Source organism: Mobula hypostoma, chromosome 2, assembly GCF_963921235.1.
Source record: "Mobula hypostoma chromosome 2, sMobHyp1.1, whole genome shotgun sequence".
NCBI lineage: Eukaryota > Metazoa > Chordata > Chondrichthyes > Myliobatiformes > Myliobatidae > Mobula > Mobula hypostoma.
This window is the reverse complement of record NC_086098.1, coordinates 188,611,140-188,636,798: the sequence shown is the minus strand read 5'-3', so window position 1 is coordinate 188,636,798 and position 25,659 is coordinate 188,611,140. Positions and strand designations below refer to the sequence as shown.

The 25,659-nt window shown below is 39.4% G+C and overlaps 1 protein-coding gene across 8 annotated transcripts in view; it reads left to right on the top strand.

The window, feature by feature from the left end:
• Nucleotides 1-25,659, top strand: part of LOC134342753 (band 4.1-like protein 1) — a 326,173-nt gene that overhangs the window by 39,541 nt on the left and 260,973 nt on the right. Inside the window, exon 1 of one of the 8 annotated variants that reach the window (XM_063041276.1) lies at nt 12,741-12,759. The exons of the other annotated variants lie outside the window; for them this stretch is intronic. The gene's annotated coding sequence lies outside the window, so the exon portion shown is untranslated. Of the gene's footprint in view, nt 1-12,740; nt 12,760-25,659 lie in introns of those variants that run through there. 8 annotated transcript variants of the gene reach the window in all.

Below are 25,659 nucleotides of genomic sequence, written 5' to 3'. Positions count from 1 at the left end.
ACAGCTGCTCTTGAATCCCATAAAGAGGTTCACTTCTTGCACTTAAAGAAAAAATGTATATTTACGAAGTGATTGAGAAAGAGTTGGGGGATAGTACTGATGTGCCTGCTCTCCAAAAATACCCTTGTTTGCCTCAGCATCTCTAATAACTAGTGCTGTGATGATTCCAGGCAGTATGGGAGTAGCACTCTCAACCAGTCCTTTGATTTGTGTAGCTTCCATCGGATTTGGCCAACTTCAGCAGCATGGGTTGACTGACCATTTCTCATCAAAAGTAGTAACACTGCACAGTCCCATGAATTGACATCAATTGTGTTGCCTTTTTTCTGTAAGTGTAGCTTGAATAATGCAAAGTCTTTCCATGTTCATTCTTTTGTATTGCAGCGATTGTCATATTAAGTCACTTGGAGTTTCTGTGATCAGCATTCCACTGTATTCTTTGAGACCACTTTCATATCATTGTAATAGTAGAAGTCAAAGTAGACATGCTTTGAATCTATATGGTCAACTGCATATCCAGTAGTTGTAAAGAAATATGCTCAAGTTGTTGTTTACCGTCAATCAAGAGAATTGCTGAAATGGCTTCAAACTTTTCAAAATGCATAGTGTTTGCTCTATATATTTGTACCTTGTTCTTCAGGACTACATGAAGTGCACATAATGGGGGAGAAAACTGAGGAAACTCGTGGCTGCTGAGAGTTTTGGGGCTAATTTACAAAATGTGTACCTGGTTTTGGCGGATCTTTGGAACAAACAGGTCTTTTTCTTCTGCAAATCATTTGAGGCGTTTAGTTAATCTAAAACATCTTTTGAAATAATCACAGGCATTGCTGTCTTTCATTGGTTTAAGGGATTTGAATGATACCATATGTGCAGTTCTGGGAACAGGAAATGTTTTTCATATCTTAGTGTTGGTAATAACTTTGTTTGCAGAAGCAGAGACTGGTGGGAAATACTAGTCTGGGTTTTTCAATAATTGATTTATTTGTGTATGAATGTGAAAATTAAGCCAGCTGAGTTCCAACTAAATGAGAGTTGATCATGATTTGTGAAATTATGCAGATAGTCTTTTGATTTAAATATTTTCAATTAAAATTGCAATGAGTGCTTCTTAGTGAAGATATAAAATCAGCAATACTTGCAATTTGTTCCAGAGGCTTATTTACTGTAAGTAAGCGGTTTCCCACATTTGGCTTATAAAATGGAACAAAAACTGAAGTGAGCCAGGCTAGGAGATTCAGCCAAAGAATACTGGATGTAGAATTAATATATTCTATCATCAGGACTTTGCCTTCCTGAAGAACAGCACTGATATTTGATAAGGTAACTTGGTGGGGGAAAGGGTTCATTTGTATTGCAGCTGGATGAACGTTCCTGATCCGTGTTAACCATGTATTGGCATCAGGAAGATGATATTTCACACTGAAAAATGTTAGCACATGATTTTAGTTTCATTTTATGTTTTTCATTTAACAAAGCCTTTGGTGAAACTGCGTTTTGTAGAAGTGTTTCTCTTGAGTAATGTCAAAAGGTGAGATTTTTGGGTTCTGGGATTACTGTGTCCATTGAATAATGAGTCTCTTGACTTCTTAAATCCAAGAAGATGCTTCAAATACAAAATTATCAAAGGGTGAATGGAAGGGACCATTATCTATTTTAATTTTACTGCTGTCAAATTCCGTATTTTTAGTCATAGTATTGAAGGTTATGGGGGCAAAGGCAAGAGAATGGTGTTAAGATGGAAAATAAATCAACCACAGCTGAATCACAAACACAAGGAAATCTGCAGATGCTGGAAATCCAAAGCAACGCACACAAAATACTGGAGGAACTCAGCAGGCCAGGCAGCATCAATAGAAAAGAGTAAACAATTGATGTTTCAGGCTGAGATCCTTCATCACTCTAAGTCCAAAACCACAACTGAATGTTGGAGCATACTCAATGGACTGAATAGCCTAATTCTGCTCCTATGTCTTATTGTCTTGGGTATGGCTGACTTCTAGTTGATGAATAAGATTGGAATTGGAGAAGCTTAGCATAACCATAGATAGCTACCCCAGTTTTCTGGGACAATAAACTGGCTGAAATGTGTTGACAAAAATACTTTGAATGCCAGAGTAAATGATTCCAGATCAAGTAACTGAACTCTGGTATCCAAATGAGAGCTGTTCAAGTCTCTTAAAATGATACATGAACAGAATGAACAAATAATAGCATAGATTTCACTGGGTGCCTATCTGATACCAGTTGGGTGAATTGTTGCATCCAAATCCAGGTCGTTATTTTTGGACTAAAATTCCACTTTTGTTTGTGATAGTTTTCCGTATTTTTAAGAGGGATTCAACTGCCTCTGCTTTGGGATGGCAGATGTCGCTTAATTCGCTCTTGCCTCAGGGAATTGGACAGTGATTGGTCTGAGTACCCTGCAATATTTATGCTAGTTCATCACTGCAGGGGAATGAAAATTTGCCAATATATTACCGGCAGTGAGATTTGCTATCTTTTTGTCTTGGCTTATAGTGTATTATGCCCCCGAACTTCGGTGGCATCACATAAGTCAACAGCATTTGAGTATCAAGTGCTTTCATCGTGCACTAGGGAACTGAGTTTGTTGAGTTCGTTGTGATCTACCCACACACAGTAATTACTTTGCATCATATTGGGGGGTAAAATGCCTGTAGATACCTTACTGGCTCCACAGATGTCGTACTTTGGCTTTATTCCTCAGGTAAGTTAAGTTTTGAGAATTCTGTATGATGTCTTCTTGGAAATTAATTGTCAATTATTTATATTAATAGTGTACACTTATTTAGCAAGAAAATTTTGTTATATTGTTTAAACATGAACCAAACAGTCACTCATCATCCAATGCTACTAACATCAGTAATTTCTGACTGTACACTAATGAAGTTAAATTGTCATTTAACTATATACATGTATACCGTCAAAGGAGAAAACGTTTCTCTGAACCAGGGTGTAAAGCACAGTAGTACATATAACGCACTACAACTTATGAAAGTAAGGATAAAATCTACAGATGAAACGGGGACGTATCTTAGGGAGGGAGGGAGAGAGAGAGAGCCTGTAGTACATTGAATTACCAGGTGAGCGAGTAGACTTTGGGGTACTGCAAATCTGTGTCTTTATTGATGCTTTGCTGCACGCTTGAGTGCTTGGCGGAGGTGCAGATGCTTTTGCTGTTTATGCGTGGGAGGGGGAAGTTGGAGGGGGCTTTGGGGTTCTAACATTTAACTGTCATTCATTCTTTTGGGCACTCCTCTGTTTTCATGAATGTTTGCAAAGAAAAACTATTTTAGTATGTATATTGTATACATTTCTCTAAACAGATGCATAAATTAAATATTGTAGGTGCAGAACAGGCTCACCAGTGACACTTCAAGTATGACGTGGCAGGGAGTTCAGAAGCTTAAAGACCTGAGGGAAGAAACTGTCTTGTCCTGACCATTTGTGTTTTTATGCATTGGAGTCAGAGGATGCTGGATGGATGGATGGGATGCTTAATAATACTAAGGGGCCCTGAATACACAGTGCTCCTGATAAATGTCCCCGACAGCTGGCAGGGGGGCCCCTATGATCCTCTCAGCTGTTCTTACAGTCCTTTGTAGGGACTTCCGGTTCGATGCTCGACTGTTCGTGTACCAGATGGAGATGCAGCTTGTCAGGGTGTTCTCAATGGTATTCCTGTAAAATTCGGTTAAGATGAGGAATCTCACTAGCCTGGTGTGGGGAGGCGGGGTGAGATCCACGCTTGCCTGTGTTAAATGTTTTCCACCAAATTACAAACGTTTGTACTTTTGGATTTGTATACACAATTAGGTCGTGGAAACATTTTAAAAACTTGTTTAAATTAGAAGATGTTTGGAACTTGCTTACCAGATTAACCTTCTGTATCAATGTATTATTATGTTTCTTAATCTGACCATGATTATGTTATCTAACTAAAAGTGTTAGTAAGTATAATTATGACGATTTTAAGACTTTGTAATTTCCAATTTAATTGTGAGATAAAACTGAGGATTATTATAATGTGTACCATGTTGATACTTAAGAGTTTGGATGTATTTAGCCCTTGGATCATTCTCATTGGAGCAGAGGAGGTTAGGAAAGAACTTGATTAAATGTGTTAATAATCAGGAATTGGTTTTGATTGAAATAAATAGAGTGGTTTCAATGACAGAAAGATCATCAGCTAGGGGGATTTGGATTTCAAGTATTTGATAAAGAACCAGACATCTTCTGAGGAATTTTTTTTCCTTCTTTTTGCCTTTAACAGTACAGTAGATTGCCTTTTGGAATGGAATGGCTGAAAGTGGTGGAAGCAGATTCAATGGAATCTTTCAAAAGGGGGATTGGATGAAGTATTTAAAAAGAGAAAATAGATGAGCTAGAGGGTGAGGAATGGAAAAGGATATTAATTGGATTGCTTTACCAAAGAGCCAGTACAGCTATTGTAGGCTGTCCTATGCAACACACAAAATGTTGGAGGAACTCAACAGGTTAGGCAGCATTTATGGAAATGAATGAACGGGTGGTGTTTCAGGCCAAGACCCTCATCAGGACTGGAAAGGAAAGGGGAAGATATCAGAATTTTTAAAAAGGTGGGGGGAACAGAAAGAAGACAAGCTCAAATATGGTTGGTGAAGCCAGATGTGTGGGAAAGGTAAAGGGCTGGAGAAGAAGGAATCTGACAGAGGAGAGTGGACGGTGGGAGAAAGGAAAGAAGGTGGTGTACTGGGGGAGGTGATAAGCAGGCGAAGAGAAGAGGTAAGAGGCCAGAGGGAAGGGGGAGGGGAAAAGTTTAAAATAAAATGAAAGATGAGAAAAAGCTTATTGAAAGAGAAATCTGTTTTCATGCCATTAGGTTGGAGGCTACCTAAATGGAATGAGGTGTTGCTCCTTCACCCTGAGAATGGCCTGATCGTGGCCGAAGAGGAGGCCATGGAATGGGAATGGAGATGAGAATTAAAATGGTTGGCCACTGGCAAATTCTGCTTTTGGGGGATGGAGCACTATTGTTCTCTGGTTTTAAATATTTATGTTGCGGTTATGAACCTATAGTATCCTAAAGGACAGTAGTGATGGAGATTAGTTTAAAAAAAACCCTCCAGGAAGTTCCACTATTTCTCCTGGATGTTTGATTAATGAGTCCAAAGATTTGATGTTAAAGTTACTGTTAGCTGTATGTGAAAGCTCTTCTGTGAAACTCAGCACTCAATTACCCCACTGACATGTATATAAAAGGAAGCCCGGGAGTAAATACAATTTGCAGAAGTGCTTTTGAGAGTTTTGGTCTGTCTGCACATTTTGTGCAGTAATACAAATTGATGGGTTGTCAAGGAAACAATGTTTTCAGAAAGGCCATAATTTGTGTCCTCTTCTGCTTGTAGATGTCAGATTGCTGAGCTATTAATGGAAAAAGAGCAGGCTGCATCACTGGTACTTCTAATGTTGGTCACCTTCAGTAAATGAAGTAATCCTACAGATACTCTTCACACCCTTGAGCCTTTATGTAAGCAGGCGATGCAATCTCAAAGGATTAATTTGAATAAAGAGGTTCAGCATAAAATAAGAATGGCTTTTTAGCTCACTTGTTGTGATTGCCCTGATGTACATTATGCCATTGATAAGAAGCTGCTATTTATTTCCCACATTTCTCGTGTGTGGCTCTGCAGCAAACAAACCATTGAATTTATTTTTACCTGTTTATTGCAGGAGGCTGCTTTCCAAACTGTTCCTTAATCTTTGGTAATTCCATGTGGAATGTTGGAAAGTCATTTGATAAAATTGTGCCAGAGGATTGAAAAATGACCCGTACGGCATTATTTTACTAAACTCTGATTATTAAATTGGCAGTATTATTTCTAATTTGCTGAACTGTTCAGAGAATTTAAATTGGGAAGCTCTTCGTTGCTAAACAAACCAGCCTTCAATTTTGTTTCCCCTCAGCGTTCTCAGACAATGTCTTAAAATATAAAAACAATGCTTTTGGTCTTTTGGGTGAGTTGATTGATGATTGTGGTGCCTCATTGGGTATATTTACTACTGTGATTTTGCAGTTGAGAATTGTACCCTGTGGGGAGAGATGGGATAGTCCTTGTTGATTTGTGTCTCGATTGTGAGTACAAGGGAATCCTTGTTGTTAATCTCATTTTTGTAATAGTTTGTAAGGTTCATATCCAAAAATCTGCCACAAAGTAATAGACACCTGTAAGTGATTTACAAGGATAAATATCAAATATTAATTTACACCCTTGGGCTAGGTGCCATTTATAATGCATTAGATGTTGATCTAGATATTTAGTCTACTTAGAATGAGTAAATGCTATGTGGTTTTGCTAAAAGGGTAACAAATGACAAAATATATTGTGATAGTTGAATCTGGAGATCTATGTGGCACATGTCAAGTACTAGAGTGTGGTAAGTTTTAGCAGTGGTACAGTAGCGTAATGGTTAGCACAACACTTTACAATGCAGGTGACCGGGTTCAGTTCCCGCCACTGCCTGTAGGGAGTTTATAGTTCTCCCTGTGACCATATAGGGTTTCTCTGGGTGCTCTGCTTTCCTCTCCCAATCCAAAGAAGTACCGGTTGGTAGGTCAATTGGTCTTTGTAAATTGCCTCATGATTAGGATTGAATCGGGGGATTGCTGGGTGGCGTGGCTCGAAGGCCTGGAAGGGCCTACCCTGCACTGTATCTCAATAAATAAATTACAGTAAGTAAACTACTGTCCTGCTTTGCAGAGTAGCTGTAAGATCGTAAGTGACCATTGCAAGGTGGTCTCTGATACCTTGATAGTTATTCCATGTAGTAGGGGCATGTCAATGTTAAATCATTTGCAGCTGTTTAAATATTTCACTTTAGAAAATTGGTGAGTAGCCTTTCATTTGGCAAACAGAAATAACTAGTGGTATATTTTTAAAAGTTAGCTATTAGTATAATTCAGAATGATTCATTCTTACAACTACCATGATTTAAACCAAACTTATTCCTAATCTTGCCATGCTGGTTAGCCATTTTAAGAGGTCAGCATTTTGAGGTAAAGCACCAGGTAAGTGAGAATACTTGTGGTATATTTCATTTGAGCTAGAAAGTAGTGAATAGGTGATCAAATAGCAGATTGATAGATTGAGTTTTGAGGAGCAATTTCACATCAGTGTAGCTGAGGAACAGGGAATGAAAGCTTAAAGAAGTGATCACTGGAATTTTCAGACATCCCACCTCTCTCGGAAGTTCCAGGAGTCTCCCGCATATTGATAGTGGCTCCCTGACGCCTGCAAATTATATACAATATCCTGGAAATCAATTTTTTTTCAAGCGAGGGGGGAGCAGAGAGAGAGAGAGTGCGTGACAGACATAGCGAGAGAGTGACAGAGAGAGCATCCTGATAGGTCTACTTAGCACAGGGAGGGACCAATCAGTTTTCTCTGTGGGCGGGCTTTACAGTTGATCTCTCCCTCTCCCTCTCCCGTCCATCAGTTCAGTTTAGTGTCCTGCAGTGCCATGGCAGAGTTCCAAAAAAAGAAAATATAAAATGTACTTCACCCCAGACTACACTAAAGTGTACCCATGCCTAATAGGGGCCAAATATAATGACAGTGTTCCTTGCTGCACTGTTTGCAACAGTGACTTTTCTATTGCCCATGGTGGGTTAAATGACTGTAAAAGACATGTTGAGGTGAGTTTAACGGGTGTCATTCGTTCATTGGCATAGCTAACGTTGTTTAAACTAGCTGGCCAGCTGCTGAGGAGCTACTCTATTGATGTCCTACGTGATGAGGCCAAACTCCCTGTAGACTTCCTTAAAGTTGTAATAGAATAAAAAAAGACTGCATGATAATTTAATATAATAGTGAATCTAATGTCTTGCAAAATTAACAAATTAATTGACACAGATTGCTATGAGGTTGAGACTTTCGGCAAAATGCTCAAATCCGCCAAGCAAGCCACATCACAGCACAAGGAAGGTTTGCAAAAGAAATAGAAAAGCTATTTGCATTAGCATTTAACTATTAGCATTGAGACTGCAAACAAAATGCTCAACAAGGAATAGGAATATATATATTTTTTTCCAATATGTGATCAAATAAATTGTTGTGTTCTTTTTTAATCAAATGTCCTGTATACACACACTCTTAGAGGTCGACCTGGGGGGTGGGGGGATATGGGGTTGCAGGGGGCGGGGTGGTGGTGCTACCTCCCTGAAATGAGTTTTTGCAGGGTGGGATGTCTGAATTTTTAATTCCATTTTTCTGTAGGGCAATTTAGGAGATTGAGTAAGATGAGCTTGGCAATGTAATGAAATCCAGATTAAAGATGGAACTAACCATCCATTTGCCAGAGTTCATGTATCCATCCTTGGGACAAGTACATCAAGTTGAAGGAAGTATTGAGACTGCTACAGGAGCAGTGGTTTCCTTTGTGATTAGACAACACAGCAGTGTGTATTATTCTGTGTTGAATGCTTGATTGCAGATAAAATTCCCACTGTAATATATGGCTGTTTCCTTGTAAATGTTCCGGGCCGGTGTCTTTATCTTGTTTCAATGTGCTTTTCATTTATTTAAGTACAATGTAGAACTTGCGCATTGGGATCTATAATGCAAAAGAGAGTTCAAGTCAAGCAATTTATTGGACTAATCCAGTTTAGAAAGTCTTTGAAAGGAAATGAAAATCAAAAAAAAAATCCTGGTAAATAAAATATGTTTAAATGCTGATTGTTTTCAGTATAGTCATTACAAAAGTATCCAGCCCCCAACTCTGATCACATAAATGGGTATTACAACCAGAGATTTTGATCAATTTAACTGAGAATTTTTATTTGTGAATAACATGGTCAATTTTTTTCCACCGTAGAGCCCAAAAACAGGGAAAATTGTGAAGCATGAGAAACTAAAAATTCAGAAGCCGTTATGTCAGCAGTTCAAAAGTATTTATCTCTCTTTCCTTCCCCCCCCCCCCACCCCCTTTGCTCAGTGCTCAGCTGAACTGCCTCTTACAGCTATTGCAGCCAGTAGTCATTTTGGAAAAGTTTCTTGTTAGCTTTTCACAATGTGATAGAGCAAGATTTGCCATTCCTCCTTGTAAACTTACTCAAGTGGTTCCAGGTTAGTTGGGGAGTGGTAGGAGACAGCAATCTTGAGGTCTTGCCTGAAATGTTTGATTGGACTCTGACTGGGCCACTCAATTTTTTTCATTTGAAGCCACTCCATAGTTGCTGTCACAGTGTGCTTTGGGCCTTGTGCTGAAAGACAAACTTCCTCCCCTGTTTAAGCTTTCTGGCAGAGGCTAGCAGGTTTTTTTTTATCCAGAATCTCTCTGTATTTAGCAGCATTTCTCTTCCCATCAATATTGACCAAATTTTCAGTCCCTGCTGCTGAAAATCTTCCGCATGGCATGATGCTACCTCCAACATTTACAGTAGGGAAGCTGTTACCTGACTGATGCACAGTATTAGATTTACACCACACGTACTGCTTAATGTTGAAGCCAAAAAGTTCCACTTTAGTCTCATCCGACCACAGACATTCTTCCACATCTTTGTACTATCTTCTAAGTATAAAGAAGTGGCAAGTCTGAATAGGCGAGGATATGCTTCATTCTTCTTAGCTAGGGCTTCTACTTTACCGCTCATCCAGAAACGCCCTTTTTGTGCAAGGCTTTAGAAATTGTGGTGCCATGAACTTCATCTCCAGTTGCAGCCACTGATTTCTGCAGCTCACTCAGAATGACTGTTGGCATCACAGTAGCCTTTCTAACAAGTGCAATTATTCTCTGCTGAGAAAGTTTAGAGGGTAGGGTTGCCAACTGTCCCGTATTTGCCAGGACATCCCGTATATTGGGCTAAATTGGTTTGTCCCAAATGGGACTGCCTTTGTCCCATATTTCCCCTGCTAAGGTAGAGCGTTCCTTTGAAACCGTTCGTAAGCTGAAATGGCGTAAAGCGAAGAAGCAATTACCATTAATTTATATGGGAAAAAATTTTTGAGTGTTCTCAGATCCAAAAAATAATCTGCCAAATCATACCAAATAACACATAAAACCTAAAATAACACTAACATATAGTAAAAGCAAGAATGATATGATAAATACACAGCCTAAATAAAGTAGAAATAATGTATGTACAGTGTATTATCACTTAACAGAATCGGGAAGATTAAGCCAAAACCGATTTGTAGAAAAAAATTGGCACGTACACGCACGCGCACACAGGTGCCTGCGCAAGGCTTCATGGTCATGGTAGTCTTTCTCTGGGTAAGCACAACTGTCCCATATTTGACTGCTACTTTTGTCCCTTATTTGGGAATGAGAAAGTTGGCAACCCTATTAGAGGGGCAGCCTTGGCGAGGCAGTGTGGCTTTGGTTTCATATTTTATCCACTTTTTCACAATGGGCTGCACTGAGCTCTGAGGTATATTCAGTGGCTTTGAGTCTGTTTTGTGTCCTTCCCCAGATTTGTGTTTCTGTATTATCATTTCCCTGACTTGTCTTGAATGCTCTTTTGCCTTCATTTTGGTTTGCTCTGTCAAAAATCTACCGTACTGTTAGACCTTACATGGGGTGGGGGGGGAGGAGTATTCAATATGAATTCGTTGAAAACAGGTGATCTTCCAGTTTCCTAATATTGCACCTGAGGGAAGTTAGCATAGTATTTACAAAAGAGCAAATACTTTTTAAGCCTCACCATTTTGTTTTTTTAATTTTTAGTACATCATTGAAAGGTTTTGGATTTTGTCTTTTTGACATGATGCACAATGTTTTGTAGATTAGCTCAGATAATGCTACTTCAGTATATTTTAAATTTGGAAAATGAGACAGTAAAATGTGAAAATAGTTATAAGGACCAAATACTTTTTCAATGCTCTTTATTTCCTGTCACTGTATTAGAAGATCATTAATTGGTTACCACTGTAAATTTGATTAAATGTGGTATGATGTGAATTTTTTTTCAAAAATTTATTATCACTGATAATTTCATGAAATTTGTTGTTTTGTAGCCGTACAAGACATAAAAATAAACTACAGGTTAGAAAATTGTGCAAAAGATTTGAAAAAAATAAGGTAGCATTCATGGATCATTCAGAAATCTGATGGTGGAAGGGAAGAAGCTTTAAGTCGTTGACTGTGGGCCTCCAGGCTCCTGTATCTCCTCCCTGAAGTAATGCCAAGAGGACATGTCCTGGATGGCAGTCTGTTGTGATTCTGTGCATTGGAGGCTCCAGACTAGGCCGTGATGCAACCAGTCAGAAAGCTCTGCACTATACATCTATAAATATTTGCAAGTGACTTCAATGAAGTACCAAATTTCCTCAAAGTCCTAATGAAGTAGAGCTGCTAGTATCATTTTTTGTGACTGCATCAAAATGTTTATTCCAAGATAGATCCTTTGAGATGAAATACTTAGTACTTATGGTATAAAAGATCAGGTGTAGCCTGCATTGCACTAAGTGTAAACTTAGCTCAATGGATAATCTTGTTTCTGGAGTGGAAGACAATGAGTCCAAGACCCACTCAGGCTGGTATTTCTGTGCGTGAATGCACTGGATTGCTAAAATGATGCTTGTTTAGAACAGATACTTCAGATGAACAGTTAAAGATTTCATTTTGCTATGTGAAGATAAGTTTTCATTTCCACCCTACTTTCATCAGCAATCAATAGAAAATGATCAATTTCTGACTTTTGTGAGACATTGCTTTGTGTAGAGTAAATGTTAATGGCAAAAGATTGCAGTATAATGAATCCTGTGTGCCAGCTTTGGTGTATTTGCACTGTTAATTAATGCCAAGTTTTTTTTTGCAGGAGACCATAATGATGGTGCTGGCTACTAATAGTAGTCCCAGGAACTTTATTTTATGGAATGATGCTTTACACACCCCGCCATGTTTGTCCATTGAATACCTAAGGCAAAGAGGTTGGGGAAAGGGCCCGTATTGCATTGAGTTCATGGTGGTGATCAACAGGATGTTAATTGTGGCTGCAGTATCTGCTATATTTAAGGAGCCATTACTTCATTAATGGGTGACGTCTTGGCAGCCTGTTTGTGTAGACAGCCAATAGGTCATATGGTATGGATCAGGGCCAAGTAGTTGAATAGCTTGCTATCAGTTGATGTTGCATGGTGTTGAACGAGGCACTGGGAAAATGATGTATGCCCCCAAAATTTATTCAGGAGAATTTGGTAGAATTAGCATAACAAATATTTGGAACTATAACAAGAATGAAATGTTAAATATTTCTTCTGGGTAATATAAAAGATAAGTGGGAAGGTTTATGTAGATTACAATAATTTAAATTTGGTTAAATGTAGACAGTCTTGCAGTGGATTTTTGTTTTGATCTGAATTTAATCCAACAAGGAACTTCAAAGGAACATCATGCCATGGCAATTTTTCAGCGTCTGTTCTGCATCTCACTGGAATGTGCTGCAGGAATCTAATACTTCTGCCAGTGTTGGCTTGTATCTGCTGCTCTTGATCCCCTTAGTGACAACAATAAGAATGTTGGGGAAATGACCTGGCACAGTCTGATCTGTTCACCACATGCTGAGATATTTCTTGACTGTTTTACATTTGATAATTCACTTATCAACAAGGATAATCCTTAATGCAAGATGAACTTTTAATAATTGCCAGCATTTTGTTTTTCTGAGTGCAGTGAGATTATTTACAAGCCTGATCCAGTTGACTTGGTTGCATGTGGCCGATGGCATTATTTGCAGTCTTGATTTTCCAGATTTTGCCAGTAAGTTGCACCTTGACTGTGACATATTTTCTTATCTTTAATAGTAGGAAGATAATTCAACAAAATATGGGCACACGAACACTGCAATAATTAGCAAAACATTTGAGGGACAAACTGACGGACTAAACTATAGAGTGCTTGTCTAGTTGGTGTTCAATTAATAGTTCTTTATAATTGAAGTGTTAGCAAAGCAAGTTTGGAGGTAAGAGTGAAATCTGTCTTGCAGTTTAAATGGGATGATTCCTTTAGTAGCTTAGAGTACGTAAAATGTGTAAAGAAGTATTTCAGATCTGGTTGCATGAGGGTGTTTAAATTTGGAGGGGTGGGGGTATGAGATTCCATTTTTTTAATTCACTGGTGGCTGGATTGACAGCTTAAACCAGATAAACTCCACCTGGATAGCTCATCCTGAAATGCTGCACGATTTGTGTGTGATTAATGTTGTGTAACAACTAATCACCCACTTCAATTCTACCTCCCATTCCCATTCCAACATGGCCTCCTCTATTGCCACAACGAAGGGACAGTCAGGTTGGAGGAGGAACACCTTATATTTTGTCTGGGTGGCCTCCAACCTGATGTCATGGTATTAAAATTTTAATTCCACATGATTTTAATGGCAACGCCATGGTTACCGGTTAGGGGAGCAGCCTGAACATTGATTGCGCAAACTTCCAGTAATTGCCCATCCCCTCTCCTTCACCATTTTCCCATTCCTGTTTTGCGGTCTCACTTGATCTGCTTACCTCCCTCTGGTACTCCTCCCCCTTCCCTTTCTTCCATGGTCTTTTGGCTTCTATCTGATTTTCACCCCCCCTCCCCAGCCCTTTATCTCTTTCACCAATCAACTTCACAGTTCTTCACCCTCTCCCCCTCGCCTAGTTTCACCTATCACCTGCTATGTTGTACTACCTTCCCTCCCCCACTTTCTTAGTCTGACTCCTTCCCCCTTCTTTTCCAGTGCTGATGAAGAGTCTTAGCCTGAAGTATCTACTATTTTCCATAGATGCTGCCTGGCTTGCTGTATTCCTCCAGCATTTTGTGTGTGAGTGCTTGGATTTCCAGCATCTGCAGATCTTCTTGTCTTTGTAATTACTTTAAATTCTTTCTTTCTTTCCATCTCACTTGACTTATTTCCATTTCTTTGCTCTGTCAAATGCATTTTACATCTGTTCATCTCATAGGCAGAAGGAATATCTTTGAAAATGTAATTTTACACCCTGCCTGCCTTCCCAGTGCTAATGTCATAGTTATTTGCATGTGCAGTTTTTTTAGTATTAAAATTTTAATTCCACATGATTTTAATGGCAAAGCCAGGGTTACCGGTTAAGGGAGTAAGAATCTGTCCTGGAAGATAATGAGTCTTGGGAGTAAACTAACTTGTGTGCCCCTCGTCCTGGTGTGTTCATGGGTAGATCTTATCTCTGCACTGCACATCAGCTGACTACATTAAAATTAAAGCCCCCACAGGGAGAAAGCACTTTCCTTGTTTGTCATTTGATATAAAATTCAGTGGAACAACCTAACTTGTTGAAACTTGCTGTCAAGGGTTGTCATGTTGACACTTGGCTCTTCCAAGAGTATTGAAATGCTCTTGAAAAGCAGTAACAGAAAACGGGCAAGGTGACCTGGCCTTGTGACACTGTCACTCACTAAAGCTGAATGAGAGTTGCTTTCTAACACTTGAACTATCATTAAGTTTAGAAAGCCATTTTGCTGGCATCGGGTTTCCTTTTGTCAGTCTGCCACACTTCTGTCTATTTTCTATCTGATCTTCTCTATTTAAAATTAATAATTGATTTTTGATTTGCTGATCTTTCTGTGGTAAATAAACGTGTGACTTGTTTTGTGTTACCAATCAAATAACTTACTTTAAGAGAACAGAATTTATGATTAAAATTATTTTGCTGTTTATCAAATAGGTAATGGTCTCAATGCATTCTAAGAGTTACTGAAGAGTAGGTAGTTGGCTAAATCAGTCAGATACATTTGACACAAAGGTAGAAAGTACTTGGTATGCACTTCAGAATGGACAGTCTTCTATCTACTTATTACAGTCAGTCATCAATATTTGAATAGATTTACTTGAGTAAAACTGAATGTGTCTTAACAGGTGGCTTAAGTGAAAACACAAAGATGAAGTTGGACCCACCATGTTGAGTCATTGAAAGAATTGGGCTGATTTCCAGCATTTTGCCATACTGGTAATCATGGGGAAATGCTGATGTGTTGACTATGTTTGTATTGTACCATGGATTACTGTAGAATTTGATGCACGTTCATTTTCAACAGGCTTTATTTTTGAAAGAGCCAGCAGTGGGTAGGATGGTCTTAGTGATGTTAAAATCTTCCCCAACTGGCTTACAAATGAGGTTAACATGTTGTCTTGGGATATTTTGCCTGCCATGCTGTCTTGGATTCTTGTCTTTGCATGGATTTGGCTCCCATGCCTTGATAGCAAGGCATGCAGAATTTACTTTGCCACCATCCACTGACTGATGAAAATGTATGTTACAAGTTCGGCTTTAAATTTTTTTGAAACCTACTGATCTGATTAGGAAGTTTCTCCATACCACTCCTCCTCTTAGGCAATTCTTACATTGTGGTCAAATAGATTCTGAGGTGGCTGAGGCCGAGACAAAAACTGCAGCAATCTGTGGCATGTTGCATTTATTCAAGAAACCTTTGAAAACTCTCGTGCTTCTCTTCCTCTCCCCACCCTTCATTGTCTCTTGCCATGGGAGAACTTCAGTGTCTATTTTGGCAATCTGGTGAATAGTGCAGACAGTTGAAGTAATTGAATGCTTAACCTGATTTTGTGGAGCTGGTGTTGGGAGTAACTTTCCAAAGCTGTGAGATGCTTGGAGTCAGTAGTCCAGGTGTTAGAAGCCTACAAGAAGGGCAGTGGTCCTTTCATAAGTGGCTAAAGGAGTATATTACCTCACAAGCATCTGCTGTAAGTGTCTATTTCAAAAGATACAGCATGTCAACTGACTGCAGCACCAGCAACATTGACTTCTGCTGCCAAAGAAACAGTTGACCATGGGTTTCTTTGTGCCTGGTCTGAGATCTTGATCTTTCAATATTTCTTCCCTCAATTGACCAACAGCTATTTTGGTGGACTGATGAAATTCAGTATTCCTTGATTGTTATCTGTCTGCTATGAGATTAAGATATGGAAATGATTTTGACTTTTCAAAGTTCCTTCATAAATCTTTCCTTGTTGGGGTATAGTATGGGGCAGACTGGTAGAGAATTTTGTGAATATTGAGTATAAGACCCATCCTTCTGAATACCTACCTACTGTCCCTTGCACTGCTGGCATTTAGGGCAGCAGTGAAGGTCCTCCAACTTCAGCAGTGTTCAGGGCTTCCTTCATCATGCGAGTAGCTTCCTCTCAGTTTTCATTACTGTCAGACTTGCAAGTCCCTGGTGGAGACTCGGGAATACCGTCACACTCAGTAGTGACAAATCCTTCTACATCTGTTTCCATTACAGTTTTACCAATCAGGGTTGTTAGCCCTGAGCTGAACCCCTGAATCTGGTGGACCACTCTTAGTCTGACCTCTACCCTTTGACCTGTTTGGCATAGGTGACCTCAGCAAGAGCTAAAGCATAAAGCCCTGACTTCAGCCAGCCAGCTCTCTGAGTCATTGAGGCACATTAAGTCTCCAAACCATGACAAGGTTGTGGTCCTCCTGAATGCTTAAGTGAGGTGGATTATTTGGCAATGGCTTGGAGCTCTGCCTCCGAACATGTGCAAGTCGAAGTGTCATCTGGAAAGTCAGCAGCTGTCAGTTACACGGACAGAAAGCTCGCATCGGGCGTTTTCAAGGAAGCTAGTTTCCCACGGGAGAGTGACCTGTACAGAGCTACAGCTTTTTAGTCGAATGTAGTACAGTGTATCTGCACTCACTTTTTTGCTTTTGTTAAAGAATGACTCCAGCACTGCCTTCCTGCTGCCCCGGCCCAAAATATATAACGTTTGAATCTGGTCGTTAAAGCCGCAAATTATTGTGAACTGGTTGCCCTGTCCTTGGTCTGGTGGTGATCTTTCTCGTGTTTTTTTTCAACAATCAGCCAATTTTATCACAATTAAAACATCATTTCAGAAAGCTGCTAGCAAGCTACTGGAGACAATAGAAATCTGGAATAATAACAGGGAAAAAAAATGGCAGTTCCCTTGCAGACAACAGTCAGAAGACTACTGACATTTAGGTACGTTGTTGACTACACTACTGTACAGAGGTCTGGAAATCGTCTTTTGAGTACTCCCTGTATTCAAAGTAAAGGTGGGGAAGGGAAAAGGTTTGAGGAGTGGTTGAATTTGAGTGCCTTAAATCTAATCCTGCAAACTGCATTCCTTCCTCCACAGAGCTGAGACTTTCTTAGTATCAGTTTTTGGAAACCTATTGCTGACTGATGTTCCTTGCAAACATTTATTCCAAGTTGTGTCTATATAACATTTAAATTGTCTTCACAGTTCACAGAGTAGTTTAATAATATGATCACAGTCTGCACATTCAGCTTGCATGGTATAGTGCAAATTGAAAAATATCATCCTATATCATTTAATATCTCCATTTTACCCCCACTCCTCGCCTTCCATTTTCTCTAGCTTGCTACTGAACTGTTCATTGGTTGTGTCCAGCAGCAAAGGGTCATTTAGGGTGATTGATTTGCTCCAGTAAAATCTGGCACACACTGCTTGATCTTAAGCTATTCTTCTGAAAAGGCCGCCATCTCCAGGGATTTGAGATGGAGGAGTGGGGTTAGAGGAAAGGAGGTTCTGTTCTTGCATCAGGACAGACGTATGTCCAGACACTTAGTGCAGATAGGCACCATTCAGGGAAAGGCTGGACTTCAAACTCTAACAATTTGGATGTATCACCACAGAGAAGGGTAGATTGGGTTAATGCAAATATCTGAAGCAGGAAGGAACCAGTTCATTACTGTGGCTACCTTGATAATGCTGCCTTTGTTTGCTCCGAGATGAGTTGTGGCTGCGGCTGGTGCAGATTTCACCAAGCATACCTTATTCCACAGCAAATGAAATGCATGTTTTGCACTGTAGTACAAGTAGGAGAATTGATTTCTGATCTTGCAAGGATGGATGTAGGTCCTTTCTGACATCCCCTCTTTTTCCTCTCTGGTACCAACTCCACACCAGCCCAAATTTGTCCCTCATCGGGGCTTGTATTGCTTCAAATAGTCTCTACTTGCGCCCATTGTTGTGATGGGCTACAAGGGGAATGTCTATTATTGCCCCGTGCCAGATAAAGCAAAAGTCTTGAGTGAGCAAAATGTACTTTCAGGTAGATGCTACATGATTGGTGGTGAAGTTTTTTGAGTTTGTGTATCCAAATTGGCAATAATATTTTTAAAAAATTATCTCACATGTCATGGTAAATATGAGCAAAGATTATCACTGATTATCAAAGATTATCTTTAGCCAGAGGGTGGTGAATCCGGCAAACTTTTTGCCACATATAGCTGTGGAGGCCAAGTCTTCATGTATATTTAAGGCAGAGATTGATAGATTCTTGATAGGTCAGGGCATGAATGGATTTGGGGAGAAGGCAGGAGATTGGAGCTGAGAGGAAAATTGGATCAACTGTGATGAAATGGTGGAGCTGACTCGAAGGGCCAAATGGCCTAATTTTGCTCCAATATCTTATCCTGTATCTTGTGATTAATAACAATAATTAAGGACATTTCAAGGAAAAGGATGAGCTGTGTTCCTCTTTGTGTTGTTTTACTTTTCATAAAAACGTAACAGATAGAAATAAATGAAGCATTTTAGAAAACCTGATCAAAAATTATTAATCTTAAAAAGACACCATTTCTAAACAGTATCTGTTGTAATTATTTACTATCCAAATTCTGATGTGTACACCAGCTATGCAAGGATTTGAAGAAGTATCATCCAATGCCGCATGTTAGCGCAAGAACCGTGTTTTCTGTGAAAAAAAATCATTTGCTGTTTCATTTGGCAGTAAAGATAATTGTCAAGTACCTTTTTATTATGATTGGCTTTTAAAAGGTGCTGTCTGCCAACAAAAATTATTGCACATGCCATCTTGGGCTCTTAAGTCATATTGCTCACCACCCCTAGGTTTGCAACTCAGAACAAAAAAATGGAATTGTAGTTTTGCATTAGAAGTCGACTAGTATTTTCACTATAACTTGTACTAGAACTAGTTGGGGAGGGGTAAAGGTTTCTGCGTATGCCTTCAAACACATGTTGAGCTGTGTATACAATGCAATGAACAAGTGTTAATTGGTGCACTGAGCTACACAGTGGCAAAAGGGGTATTAGATTAATAATATATCTAGTGAATACAGCCAGCTGCTGATAATCTGAATTACTAAAGATATCCTACTGAAAACTGCTGGTGAGCTAAAGAAGATTTTCAGTTACTAGATGCAAAGACCAGCCTCTTATTGTATTTGCTCAACATTTGATTTTACTGAAGTCACTGTGTGGTCACGATTACTTGATAACAATGTGCTTGTGTCATTAATACGAGAGACCAAAGACAAATTTTCCTCACAAAATAAAGCAGAAACATTTATTAAAATCATACTGGATGAAAAGAAAGCTATTAACATAATGTTGGGGTATGAGCAAAGATTGCTTTGCTATCACAAGTTATAGCCTTGTCTTGTGATTTCTGAAATTCTGTTATGTGGAAGTGCTGGAGACATCATCATCGCCTCTGAATGGTCCCATCAGTATATGTAAATTCTCTCACCACTGTTCAAGATGCTCTGAAAAAGGGACCAGCTAAATATTAAAGGACTTCTTAATAAAAAAAAATCACATGACTGTATTTGGGACCAGAGTGATTTATATTTGCAAAGCCTGTAGATGCTGGAAATGTTGGGGCGGGGTGGGTGGGGGGGCGGATAAATGCCTGAGTGAGTAATTCCATCTGGATATGAGGTGACAAAAACAGTTGATGTTTTCAATCCATGATCTATTGACTTGAACTCATTGCTCAGCTAAGCTAACTATCAGGCCTGACTGACTCCAGTTTGTGTTAGGTTATACATTTTTGAACTGGCATCCATAGTTATCCAGTATCCATTGAGTTTTGTCCGTGACATTGCTTAACCGTAGCATTTGCTATGGTTATCTAGATTCGGATTGACAAATATGAAAGTGCCTTTTAATTGATGAAGTTTGATTTCCTTAATTCTAAGAAAACAAAATGGAAACATCCACTCTGATGTGCACCAGTGATCATTTCATACATTTGTGCCTATAATAACAGATTCTATCAGTCCCTCCCTGTAGGACTGAAAATTTTCCCTTTCAAGTAGTTTGTCATGTTCCTCTTTGACATTTTTTTAAAAACCTGCTTCCCTCATTCTCTCAGTGGTGCATTCAGATTGTAAATATTTGCTTTATTGCAATAAAAAGAAATAATTTTCGCCATTCTTGTTTTAACCATTTACCACAGGATTTTGCTGAACGTTTTGATAATTAAATTAGTACTTGCTTTTATTTGCTCCGAATGGGTATTGAATACTCTTTACCCAATCTCTCAGCTTCCTTTGGCAAAATCAACAAGTGCCTACAATAAGAGTTGAGTGAACCTCAAGTCCTGCACCAGATATTGTATAGATTGGCAGATTATGGTTGTGGAGAGAGATTTGATAGGCTGGATTTACTTTCTCTTAGGTGAAGGTAACCGAAATAATCTGATGGAAATGTATAGAATTTTATTAGGGATATCAAAAACAAGAGGGTATAAATTTAAAGTGAGATAAAGAAGTTTTGAAGGGGATTTAAGTAAAATAATTTTTAAGAGTTTGACTGTTATACAGTCATAGTAATTGAAAAGTACAGCACAGAAACAGGCCCTTTGGCCCATCTAGTCTGTGCTGAACCATTTAAACTGCCTATGCCCATTGATGCACCCAGACTATAGGCCTCCATATCCCTCTCATCCATGTACCCATCCAAACTTCTCTTAAACGTTAAAATCGAGCTTGCATGCACCACTTGCATTGGCAGCTCGTTCCACGCTATCGCTACCTCTCAGTGAAGAATTTTCCCCTTCAACTTTTCACCTTCCACCCTTAACCCATGACCTCTAGTTGTACTCCTACCCAACCTCAGTGGAAAATGCCTACTTGCATTTACCCCATCTATACTGCTCATAATTCTATATACTTCTATCAAATCTCCTCGATTTTCTACTTTTCATGCAGTAAAGTCCCAACGTATTCAGTCTTTCTTTATAACACAGGTCTTCCAGACCCGGCAACATCCTTGTAAATTTTCTCTGTACTCTATCAATTATTTCCTGCAGGTAAGAGACCATACTCCAAATTAGACCTCACTAACGTCTTATATAAGTTCAACATAACATCCCATCCCATCTCATGTACTTAGTACTTTGATTTATGGCCAATATGCCAAAAGCTTTCTTTATGACTCTTATCTACCTGTGCCACCACTTTCAATGAATTATGGAGCTGTATTCCCAAAACCTTTTGTTCTACCACGCTCCTCAGTGCCCTACCATTCACTGTATAAGAGCTACCCTGGTTGGTCCTACCAAAATGCAACACCTCACACTTGTCTACATTAAATTCAATCTTCCATTTTTTTTCTAGCCCATTTTTCCAGCTGATCCAGATCCCATAGCAACTTTGATAGGTTTCCTGACTGTCCACTACACCCTCCTCTTGATGTCACCTACAAATTTTTTTTAATAGGCATCCATTAGTCTCATGAGACCATGGATTTGTGCCTTGGAAGGTTTCCAGGGCGCAGGCCTGGGCAAGGTTGTATGGAAGACTGGCAGTTGCCCATGGTGCAAGTCTCCCCACTCCACGACACCGATGTTGTCCAAGGGAAGGGCACTAGGGCCGATACAGCTTAGCACCCGTGTCGTCGCAGAGCAATGTGTGGTTAAGTGCCTTGCTCAAGGATACAACACGCTGCCTCAGTTGAGGCTTGAACTAGCAACCTTCAGATCACTAGACCAATGCCTTAACCACTTGGCCATGTGCCAACACCTACAAATTTGCTGATCCAGTTAACCATATTATCTTTCGGATCAGTGAAATAGATGATAAATTAAAATGGACCTAGCACCAATCCTGGAGACACACTACTAATCACAGGCCTCTGGTTGGAGCAGCAACCATCTACTACTATTCTCTGGCTTCTTCCATAAAGCCAATTACTACCTCATCTTGAATGCATTACGACTGAACCCTCTTGACCAACCTCCCATGTGTGATCTTGTCTGCCTTCATCAACTTTGCTAATAACTTCCTCAAAAATCTATAAGATTGGTTAGACATGACCTACCATGCACAAAGCCCATGCTGACTTTCCCTAATCAGTCTATATCTATCCAAATACTGGTGTGTGTGTATATGTATGTATGTATGTATGTATGTGTGTGTGTGTGTGTGTGTATATATATACACTGTATCTGATAACTTAGAATGCTTTCCAATAACGTTTCCACATTTGATGTCAGGCTCACTGCCCTGTAATGTCCTGGTTTTTAATTTTAGAGCCTTTCTTAAACAGCAGAAGAACATTAGCTATCCTCCAATCATCTGGTACCTCACCCGTCGCTAAGAATGATTTGTATATCTCTGCTAGGGCCCCTGCAATCTGCACAAACTTCCACAGCGCCAGAGGAAACATCTTGTTGGCCTCCGGGGATTTATACTCCATAAATTGCCTCAATACAGCAAACACCCCATTTTCTGTAAACTGGACAGGGCCTATGATCTAATCATAAACAAGAGAAAGTCTGCAGCTGCTGGAAATACAATCAACACACACACAAAATGCTGGAGGAACGCAGCAGACCAGACAGCATCAATGGAAAAGAGTACAGTCAACGTTTTGGGCCAAAACCCTTTGGCTGGGCCTATGATCTCGCTGCTGTTTTGCCTCACTTCATTAGACTGGTTTCAAACCCCCTGCAACTCTAGTTTAAACCTGTTTTATCTGCAATGTACTGCCAAAGGAGTTAGTGGAATCAGATAAAATCATTACATTTCAGAGACATTTAGTCAGTCACTTAAAGGAGCAAGGAATAGAAAAATACAGATGGGATGTGGGAAAATGGGATTGGTATATATTAGCAGAAGGATTGACAAGGACATAGTGACCCAAAGAGCATATTTCAGAATCTGTTGTTTGAGAACATTTGGACTTAATCAAGTTAGTAACGCCCACAAATAATTCAAACGGTTAAGAAATCTAATAATGCTTAATACACAATGTGTCAAAATGTAGAAAATGAGAACTGATTTATTACCCAAACATATTTGTAATCCAAAAGCTGCATAGTACTAGAGAGGTCAGATTGGAGATTTTCTGCACTTATTGGAAAATGAAGAACTGGAATCTGTGGCTAGTTCAGGGAGCAGCTAAATACATTACTACATCAGAGCAGGTTTTGGTTCTGTAAATGGATGTTTTTCTTTATTTTTCATTATTCTGAATATGTACAGGAGGTGCTTAACTGGCTGCTGAATAAGAGGATGAGTTGCCAAGCATACTGGCATTTATGTGGAAAGAAGCCGTTCAGCCCTTTGACCCTGTGCTAACTGTTGGCACAATTGCACCAATCCGATTTTCCTTTTGTTTATTTCCCTATAACCTATTCTCTTTCCCATGCCCATCTACTCTCTCTCTCTCTCCACAATACATGGGGAGTAATTTACAGTGGCCTTTTAATCTACCGGCTGGCATGTTTTTAGGATGATGAAGGAAAACTGGTGCATCCATTGAAAGCCCATGCACTCTCGGAGATTGTGGAATCGCCACAAGCACACAACACCCTAGGTCAGGATCGGAACCGAGCCACTGGAGCCACGGGGCCCTCACACTATCTGATATGCCATTACATTGACTCTCAGAATACTTTCAAGATGAAACCTAAATCTATCATTGGAAATATAAAGTTCAACACATTTGGATGAATTCTAATTATGTCAAGTCAAGGAGAAGATGCTTGTATGGGAATAAAAGAAGTGGTAATTTCAGCTAATCTGAAAGGAAAATAGGAAATTCTGGAAATGTTCAGCAGGTTGGGTGGTATCTTCAGAAATAAATACTAATATTTCAGTTTTGGGACCCTTCATCAAAACTGAGAAAGGGAGAAACGGGGTTTGTTTTAAGTAATTGAGAAGGTGGGGGGATATGGGTAAGAAAGGCTGTCTGATAGAGTAGACCCATTGAGGCAGTTAATAATCAGATTCAGTATCTGTGTGATGTGCGCTGTGGAACAGATCATGCAGGCCAGCTTATTCAAGAAAAAAAATGAGCTAAATGGCCAGTTCTAATAATGACAAGAAAAAAAAATGAGTTGCCTGATCGTGAAGATTTAATTCCATAAAGAAACAAAATGCCCAAATGGAAAAGGTGGTGTTTCTCTCAGCTTGTGTTGGGTATTATTGTAAAATTTCAAGAGCTCACTGACAGAGAAGACCAGGTGTAATAGGAAATTAAGTTGGAAGGCAACTGGAAGCTTGGGATTAGTCCTGGCTCTGAACACAGGTGCTCAGCAAAGTGGTTACCCAACCTGCCTCCAATATGAAAGTGTATTGACTTGAGCAACTCTTAGTACTTAATGCCTGTGATTGTATCATGGCTAATGGTACTATGCCCAAAGGTATTAAATATCTGTTTAACAGGTGGAATGCCCAATCTGATTTCCCCCTATTTGTCATAGAGTCATAGAAAAGTACAGCACAGAAACAGGCTCTTTGGCCCATCTAGTCTGTGCTGAGCCATTCAAACTGCCTATTCGCATCGACCTGCACTGGGACCATAGTCTGTACCATCCAGGTACCAATCCAAACTTCTTTTAAACATTGAAATCAGCACCATTTGTGCTGGTAGCTCGTTCCACACTCTCACCACCCTCTGATTGAAGACGTTCCCCTTAAACTTTTCACCTTTCACCCTTAACCCATAACCTTCAGTTGTATTCCCACTCAAACTCAGTGGAAAAAGCTTGCTTGCATTTATCCTATCTATACCCCTCATAATTTTGTATACCTTGATCAAATCTCCTCTCAATCTTCTATGTTCCAAGGAACAAAGTCCTAACCTATTCAATCGTTCCTTATAACTCGCGTCCTCCAGACCCAGCAATGTCCTTGTAAATTTTCTCTGTACTCTTTCAACCTTACTTACATCTTTCCTATAGGTAGGTGACCAAATCTACAACAGTACAAATTAGGCCTCATCAAAGTCTTCTACAAGTTCAACATAACATCCCATCTTCTGTATTCAGTACTTTGATTTATGAAGACCAGTGTGCTAAAAGCTTTCTTTATGACCCTATCAATCTGTGCCACCACTTGCAATGAATTATGGACCTGCTTTCCCAGATCCCTTTGTTTTCTCCTTGTCAAAATTCCAGCCCAGGTTCTGTTCACCTTGCTTTTTACCTGGTGATGGAAATATTTGTCTGCTTCATTTAAAGAAGAGACATAATGATTTACACAACAGTAGTTAAATACTCTTGGGTATTTGTCAGTAAGACAATAATTGCCTGCCTGTTTTTTTTCTATAAAGTGTAAACATCACTTTTACTTTGTCCTTTATTTTTACTTTGGACTGATCAGATCAGTGCACTGTCACACAGCTGTCCTTGGAGTGCTAATTGGAAGAGTGGCAAATTGCTAAATAAATTTTTTTTTGGTCAATGGCTTTACATTGAGCTGAGTCACTGCTGCATTCTTTTTCAAGGCATTGTGAAATTAGAAGGCAGAATTGTTTTTGATCCCCATTCACATAAAAGTCAGGCAAATTTAGAGAATGTGTCAAATATTAGGAGACTTTATAACCCAGACTTCTGGATACGGAAATTTAACCTATTTGCTGATCTTGATCCAAAGATAGCT